Source organism: Cibotium barometz, chromosome 13, assembly GCF_041138505.1.
Source record: "Cibotium barometz isolate CiBa-2024 chromosome 13, ASM4113850v1, whole genome shotgun sequence".
Classification (NCBI taxonomy): Eukaryota; Viridiplantae; Streptophyta; class Polypodiopsida; order Cyatheales; family Cibotiaceae; genus Cibotium; species Cibotium barometz.
The window spans coordinates 53,211,877-53,221,018 of NC_141058.1; the positions used below are offsets into that span (position 1 = coordinate 53,211,877).

The window sequence follows — 9,142 nt, forward strand, 5'->3', positions numbered from 1 at the left end:
TACTCGTTGTCACCTGAGAGCTTCATATGTCTCAATCCACTTCTCCATTACATGAGAGTTCAAGATGCAAAATTTGTTGATTTTTTCCCTCTAATTGTTATCCATCTTTCTCTTAATGCCTTGGCCTTGAGGCTCCTCACCAATGACTCGCTTGTTAGACTCTTGAGACCATAGTCGAGGTATCTCTGGAACTGAAGAACTTAAATATTCAGTGATGTAAACAAGGGACTCTTGTGTCAGCCACCCTTCTGACATACTACCCTCCGAGCGAGCCATTTGGCGAACAAATCCCTTTAATGTCTTCATAAACCTCTCCAAAAAGAACATCCATCTTGAATGGACTGTTCCAGCAACTGCAACCTCATCTACGACATGAACTAGCAGATGCATCTGGATTGTTAATAAACTTGTAGGGAAAAACTTCTCTACCATGCAGACTGCCTCTATGGAGTTTAAACGCGTTGTCTCCAAAGTGTCTCTCTTTATCTCTTTTGAAGAAATCCAACGCACCAATGTACTAATCTTATAGATAGTAGCTCTAATGTCTTCAGTGAGGCAATCTTTTATTGCTATGGGTAGCACAAATTGTAGAAACTTGTGCCAATCATGACTCTTGAGGCCACTAAGATCATTATCCTTTGTAAATGCACTTTTTAACCAATGCATACAACCTGTAGGAGTCCGAAACTCTGAAATTGTCCTCTTCACTTGTTGTTCCTCCATCTTACTAAAAACCCATGGGGCTCTTGGAAGTAGCACCTTTCCATTGGGTCTAGTGCAAGCCCACAACTCTTGCATGCAGCCTATCTCTTCCAAGTCGTCCCTTTGGCCTTTAGTCTCCTTTTTTCCTGTCATGGTCTTCCACAGAATGTCAGCTATATTCTTGAAAATATGCATCGGGTCAAGCAAATGGTTTATAAGGAGATCACCCCAATAGGGGAGTTGGTGAAAGATAGAGAGCCTCTTCATCCCAGGACATGCCAAGTTGCCACATTCCTCCCATTTGATCTTCCAATCGCTTGCCTGCACTTGGAGGAGGTCTTCCGAGATTACCATCCCGCAATTCATGATTTTTTGGAAGATACCTAACATGTCCTTAGTAGACATTCTTTCGTAATGCTTTTGAGTATCTTGAATCAAGTCGAGGACCACATACAGGACATGCATTGTAACCCGATATAGACAAACCTGAGCATTCTCCATAGCCAGGCCAATCATGCATTGTCCACATGAGAATACCTTGCACAGTTGCAAGTCTTTGGCCACTCTGCTTTGACATGTCCTTCACTTCAATTCCATTCTACAAGGTGCGTAACTCATCAATAAGTGGTGCCAAATATACATCCATGTTCTTCACCTTGTACTTTCCTGGAACTATTAATGAGAGCAACAAATGACCTTTCTTTATTGCTAACCATGGCAGAAGATTATAATTCACAAGGCAAACAGGCCATGTGCTCCATGAAGAGCTCCTTAAACCAAAAGGGTTTACACCATCCATTGCTAGGCCAAGACGGAGGTTACGAGGATCTTCCCTAAAAGCCGGCCATTTCTCTTCAATGTGTCTCCATGCGGGTGAATCAGCAGGCACACGCATCACTTCATCTGTGGATCGAGTTGTGGCATGCCATGTCATCAAGCTTGCTATAGATTTGCACCTGAACATGCTTTTTATTCTTGGGATGATTGGAAAGTGCCTAAGAACCTTTATCAGGACAGCTTCCCACTGAACATCTTCTCTGTATCTGTTAGAGCCACAATGGGGACATTCTTGCAAATGCTCATATTCATGGCGGAAGAGGCAACAATCATTGCGACAAGCATGAATATTATTGTAATCCATGCCTATGGATTTCAATAACTTCTTGGCATCTGCACGAGATGGAGGCATCTCGTTGTCGGGGGGCAATATCTGGTCTTTCAAAAGCCTGTAAGTACTGCAATATCTGATCGTTACTATTAAGATTTAGTCAAATACAAGTTGAAAATTGATCATTTCAACATTAGGTGTAATCTCCAAAAAATCCTTACTTGAAGAGTTCAGTGACACTTGTATTAGACCATCCAAAAATTGACCGTAAATTTAGCATCGTAAGAGATGCACGCAATACAGATATCTTGGCACCATTGTATAGTGGAAGGTGTGCAAGTTTATGCATGGCCTCTTCCTCTGGTCCATAATTTGACCGTTGAGAATGTCGTGGTTGATGATCTTCATGTTCATGCTCCTCGAAGAGAGCTTCTTGTTGCTCGATGAAGGCATCCAACATTTCCTCCATTGGACCTTCTTCCATTTCTTGACCTTCTTCCATTCCTCGGGTGCGTTTAATTGAGCTCCATCTGTCACTCCCTCCTTCGATATTCTCATCCTTTGTTGGGGACGAGAATTCATAGGCGCAAATTAAAGCAATGTTATCAAGATGCGGCTTCACACTTGCTTGGTTGTACGATTGAAACCGTAAATTTTGCAAGCGCTCCATTGGAAATATGCTAGCGTCATGAATATGCTGGTTGCAAATCTTTCGTTTTCGAAAGATTTGGTACTTACATCGCATGCATGGACACGCTATTCTCTCTTCAAGATTGAGAGGCTCCATCTAGCAGGATAACATGTATATGTAGCTCATTAAATGCAAATCATTATGCATTACACAAAGCATTATGTAAACCATAAAACATGGCTTCTTTTCCCCAGCCATGAGGGAGATTTTAAAAATAACATTTAAAGCGTCAAACGGGCTTCTTTTCCCAAGCCGTTAAGGGAGATTTTAAAAATATTAAAAAAAAGCGTCAAACGGGCTTCTTTTCCCCAGCCGTTGAGGGAGATTTTAAAAATAACTTATACATTAGCTTATGGATATGTGCTTTAGGCAATTACATTAGAGTATATACATATAGACATAGCGTTCACATGCATGTCTTAGACATTAGATTTCAAGTCAAAAAAGAGACCGAAACGCCTTGGGTAAGCGCCAAGAAGAAAATCTCTCTCTCTCTCTCTCCCTCTCTCTCTCTCTCTTTCAAAGTGTGTATGTGTGTATAAAGACAAATAAGCACATACATTAATTTCGTATGCACTCACATCTATGCTAATATTAGCATAGATGTGCATAAAACAACAAGCTTGCATACTCAATTTCAATTAAAAATTACAAATTGAGAACAAATTAAAAACAACATGCTTGCATACTCAATTTCTATTAAAAATTACAAATTGAGAACAAAAAGAGAAGTAATATTAATAAAACAACATAATTGGTAATATGCTTACCTCTCAAATGTGGATTGGATAGTGCGTGTTCGAAGCAGATCTGCAAGGTAGGACACACATGGAAGAAACAAACCTACACACACATTGCATACATTAGTAATTAATAGATTCACATACACAAGCTCTCTCACTCTCTACATCTCTCACAACACACATACAAATCTTCTCTCCATACAAAATTAAGAAGGTAATTAGAAGAAGGATGGAGAGAGGGGAATGAGATATACACACACATCACACATTTAACCTAATCTTCATTTACCTTAATCTCTCCACGCACACACACACACATAAGAAGATGAGGAAAGAAAGAGAGGCAAAACGCCATAAGAATATGAGGAGATGGGGAGAGGCAAACCGTCCAAGGAGAGAGAGAGAAAGGGAGATCTACACACACCTTTCACTAAGTCTCTCCACACACACATACACACACACACACACAACAACAAGAAGAGTGGGTTGAATGTAAAAAGACCAAAGCTTGAAGGAGATGGACGGACGCATACCTTCTATGGATGCAGTTCGACGCCGCGCAAAACAGAGAACAATAGGTTCTCGGCTGTAAAAAACTTACGAGCGTTGGTATATTCGTCGGTATATACGTCGGTATACGCGTCGGTATATGAACTTTTAAAAATTACCTGCCTGACTTTTCGCCTCCAAGTTTACGACGGGCATACCGACGTTTGACATTTGCATCAGTATTCTAACGTCGGTATGCCCTAAACCTCTAGTAGTGTCGTTAAGAAAAATTCAAAAAGGTGGAATCGTCCCTGCTTTTTGGGCATGGGAAATTTTCCAGGTTTCGGTTTTCGGAGTGACCACCAGTCTAGTCTCGTGCCCGGACATTCGTGTGGTGGACAAGGCCCCGAGTGAGAAACCTTGCCCTGCGCATGAGGGGGCTGCTTCCGCTGTCAGCTACCGGGAGTCAGGTGCGTGGAGGGGGCAGTGGGATCTCACAGGCATGGGATAGTAACATGAGTGAGGCCACCACGCAACAAGGTAAGGTGATCAAGATCGAGTCATCACCTTAGTCGAAATGAGCGAAGAGATGACAATCGCGCGTTACAAGTGCAGTAAGGAGAGGAGTTTGAGAGTCCCTAGGTGATGGGTTCAATTCTTCTCCCTCTGCAAGCGATGGTACCATCTAGTGTGTGTGTGAGAGTAGTGTACTCTCAAATTTTCAGCCAAGCCCAAAACTAATATCATAATAATAGTAGCGAACAGAAAAGAAAAGCGCATAGGGCAGTTAGGTCGGTGGGGTCTTCAAGGTAGGTGGTGCCAGGTGGAGGGCAAAAAGGGATGACGTTGCTGATGAGAAAATATAACTCGGTACTTGTTGAGACGACGGCCTCCTCCACGAATGGTAGTTCACCTCCTCCACGAATGGTGTGTGTACAAAAAGCGCAATATGTGGGCCGCCGCCATCCGCATGTTCAACGTAGAGAAACACACAGGAAAATACACGTGGTCCCTTCTCTCAGATGCCATTTGGCACTTCGAACTCAACCGGAGCCAATGTCAGCGCACACCTTTAGGAATCCTGGGATCCTTCATACGGAGAAATATGTATGTGGTCGGTGTTGTTGAAGGCCTGAATGAAGAAAACTAGAAGAATAAATAAAGTCCAACATTTCTCGTGTTGGCTTATTATATAACACAGGGCCTTGTAAAAGCAGCAGCAAGGGAATTCCAACCATCGCATGTGAAACACTCGCGATTATACACACACATACACACACACACACAAAATTAGCCACCCCACAATCCCCGTTACGCTCCAACCACAATCAATTAGCCCCACTACTACGTACTCGATCACTACAATGCCTGGCCTTCCCTTGCCTCATATTGGCTTTGAGCCCACTATCGTCAGATTCGAGAAAATCACCGCGAATGCAGCTCAAGTTCAAGAATCAGTGCTCAATTCTATACTGGAAGAGAACGCTTCTTGCGAGTATCTCCGTAATTTCCGATTGCCCAACGGACACATTGATCCCCTCACTTTCAGAAGGTGTGTGCCTATGGTCACTCACGCTGACTTGAAGCCTTACATACAGAGGATCGTGGATGGTGAAATCTCCTCCATTCTTACGGCGTCTCCCATCGATGCCATCTGCTTAAGGTTTATCTGAGTATAGCTTGACATTCCATTCAAAATCTAATCTTATCGATCGTATTGCTCTGTAATTCACTCATATGATCAGTAAAAAAACATACCAAAGTGAATTTATATCTACCATGTATTAATGAGATTCAGCTACTGCACTGATCTGTTCAGCTCCGGAACTACTGATGCACGAGAGAAATACCTTCCTTACCACGAAGGCTTGAAGGCAGGTACCTTGGAGGTGGCTAGCATTGCTGCTGCATTCCGAGATCGGTGAGTTGAGACTTGCAATATTAAAGTAGCTTACCTGTAGATCGTATATATAATTGCTTGTTCGACTCATGATACCTCTTGCATATAGCGCGTGTGTATGATCAGTTTCTGCTGTTTTTCTTTCTCTTCCTTCCTGTGGATCCCTATTCCACACTATTGCTTTGATGTGCTCGACAATCCTCCAATTTTTTATTTATCTTTTAATAATTCATTGTGGCTAATTACACAATCCATATGCAGCGTGTATCCAACCGCACCAGGAGCTCGAATACTGGAGGTCCTATTTTGTGGGAAATTCTCCACTACAAAAGGAGGATTAAAGGCTGGGACTGCAACAACGCACATGATTAGGAGTGATGCCTTTAAATTGAGGCAAAAGCGCAATGGCGTGAGGCCATGCAGTCCAGACGAGGTGGTGTTTGGCTCAGATTGCTGGCAGTCAATGTATTGCCATTTACTGTGTGGCCTTCTGTACAGTCAAGAAGTGGAGGTGTTAAGCTCACCTTTTGCATATACATTAGTGGAGGCTTTGAGAACCTTGGAGAATGAGTGGCAAGACCTTTGCGAAGACATTAGGGTTGGGAAATTGAACCCTAAAATCACAGATAATTCACTGCTGATGGTTGCAATGGGCGATGTAGTAAGGCCTGATCCTAAGCTAGCAGAGGTGATCTCGTTGAAGTTCAGAGAGTTGATGGTGGGAGATTGGAATGGGGTGATAGAGGTGCTGTGGCCCCGGTGTAAATGTGTGCTTTTAATAATGACGGGGAGAAGCTGCGACATTATGCGGGCTCCAAGGTGCCCTTGGTTAGCGCTGACTATGCTGCCACAGAGGGTTGGATTGGAGTGAATGTAAACCCAAGGTCAAGCCGCCCCAGCAACGTTTCTTTCACTATTGTTCCCAGCTTGGCCTTCTTCGAGTTTATTCCCTTGCACAGATCTAGATCGAGCACCACCAGGAAGTCCATGAGCGCCATTGACGACGTCCCTGCCGTTGCAGCTATTAGTGGCCCCTCTTCAACTGCCGCGTACGAGGAGGGCTCCCCTGTTGGCCTGACTGAAGTTAAAGTTGGCCAAGAGTACGAGATCGTCATGACAACCGCATGGGGTAAGCAAGCCGCCTCCTTTCTTGATCATTAATCGTTGGTGGATGACGAAATAATCACATGCCTGGGTTGCGGCATCGGTACGCCGTGGGCGGGAATCAAGCATTAACCGGCCGCCAACGTTTGAAATTAGTTGACTGATCACCCATTAACTATTTGCTTGCGCAGGACTCTATAGGTATCGCCTCGGGGACGTGTTGAGGGTGACGGGCTTCTACAATGCATGCCCACAGTTTGCCTATGTGTGCAGGAAGAATGTGGTGCTCAACATAAACATCGACAAAAACACAGAGAAGGACTTGAAAGTGGTGGTGAGCCGGGCGGCCAAGCGGCTCAGAGAGGTGAGTGGGAGGGCCATTGAGTTGGTAGACTACACAAGCTACGCGGACCAAAAGACAGCCCCCGGACACTATGTCATCTTCTGGGAGGTGCGTGGCGGCCGTAACAGGGCATGTGCGCACGACCCACATGAACAACAACAACAGCAACAACGTGGAGAGGATAATGCTCTTGAAGACACCCAGCTTCAGCAATGGCTTGCAGAATGTGCCACCCTCATGGACTGTGCGTTTGTTGAGCCTGGCTACGTCACCTCTCGCAAAATGAGTACAATTGGCGCCCTCGAGCTCTGTGTGGTCCGTCCTGGAACCTTCTCAATGCTTCTAGATCGCTTCTTATCCAAAGGGGCGGCCATCACGCAATATAAAACACCTCGTTGCATTGTCTCTTCGGATATCCTCTCCATTCTCCGTGATAGCACCTCCGTGACCCTTTTTAGCTCAGCCACCTTCCACTAGCCAACCACCTCCTTGACCTTCTGAGTTCTAGTTCTCATTTGAGGCTAATTTTATCCACAGGTCCTCCCCCTGTGGTTTGATCTATGTACAAAAAGGGAGATTCGCTACCTAAAAAAGGTCACGAGGCACATGTCTACTACCTTATTATCACATTATTGCAAATGGTACTTCACTGTGTGTAAATACAATCGATTTCTCTTCTCCTAACATTTGGATTGTTGTCAATCCGAAATTTCAAATATGCAACATAATGCCCGATTAAGGTATTGATTACAGCTAGGGTTCAACCATCGACCATGCATAGTAGTTTGGGGTCATCATGTCTATGCCCTTGCTTCTTGGTCCCCTACTTGAAAAAATAATCCCTTTTGATCCGCGAATGCTATTTACAATCCGTCTCCACGTGTATTTTTTTCTCAATGTAGCAAAATTTCCCATGGAGGCGGAATGTCAATGCCTTGTGCTGATCAACAGATGTGAAAATTTGTACGATATAATTGCAGGTATTTTGGGCTACCCAGCTCACTGGCTGCTTGGCCAAGCAGGTTAGGTAAGTCTAAGAAGGCACCGTGCCTCATGGTTGTGACTAGTTTTCAAAGATCTAGTAGATGCTTAGGTGTTGTGATACATCCTTTGTTTAAGGGTTGTAGAAGGAGATTAAGACCAAGGAGAAAGTACACAAAGCTGGATCCAATAGCATAAGCTAAGGCTTGCAAAGGACCAACACTCATCCGAGGATAGTTTCCTTTCTTTCTCGCCTTTCCTTGCTCTTGCTCTTTCTCAAAGGCCTCGTACTTCTATTCAAAGACTGAGTGCTCTTCTCGCAAAGCATTTCTTCACGCTCTGCATCCAAGGCCCAATGCACATCATCAAAGGATTGTGCCTTTTCTTTAATGCTAGCTGCTTAGCAAAAGAGAGATCTCCTTTTCTGGGTGTTGTTCGTGATCTCATTTTGGTAAGAAAAAAGAGAAATCCAGGGGAGCCAGGGTGAAAGAGAATCAAGCTGCATTGTCCGACCCTACAGTAGTGAGAAAAAGTGCATGAGGGAGGAAGAGTAAGGTGGTCGCCGAGATGAGACTCGGCCTGGCCACGATGCCTCTGAGTGGTAGCCTTGTTGATGTTTGCACTCCCACAAGATCTTGGCATGCTCATTGGCCACCCACTTCCACCGCATTACATGCTCCCACATCTCCAAACATGCCTCAGACGACGAGACAGATAAAGAGAGACACAGGGGAACACAATGGGAAAGACACCATAGAATCCACCAATACTTGCAACGTTTAATTTTTTCCATCACAACCTTTAAAAAATCTAAGTCAAATCACCTTAGAACTTTTGCCATCATTTGAATTCACTTCCATTGATTTTCTTTTTATACTCATTGTAGGCCCCTATTTGAACTGCATCCTCCCCCTGGTAAACTATCCTAATTAACATCCCCCTGCCTAACTACAACCTTTACTTTCAATCAATAATCCCCAATTGCACCTCTCCTCTCCTCTCCCTTATGGTTCAGCCCAATGTTCTTTCTCATCCATCCAAAAAGGAAAAGAAAGAGCGTACTCAATTTCTCATGTGTGTG

The 9,142-nt window shown here is 44.0% G+C and overlaps 1 pseudogene across 1 annotated transcript; it reads left to right on the forward strand.

Moving 5' to 3' along the window:
- The first annotated feature begins 4,962 nt into the window (after window positions 1-4,962).
- LOC147632834 (jasmonoyl--L-amino acid synthetase JAR6-like) lies at window positions 4,963-7,906 on the forward strand (annotated as a pseudogene). The gene is made up of 4 exons (XR_015267173.1): window positions 4,963-5,396; window positions 5,553-5,654; window positions 5,895-6,762; window positions 6,929-7,906. The product of XR_015267173.1 is annotated as a jasmonoyl--L-amino acid synthetase JAR6-like (transcript).
- Window positions 7,907-9,142: the final 1,236 nt, after the last annotated feature.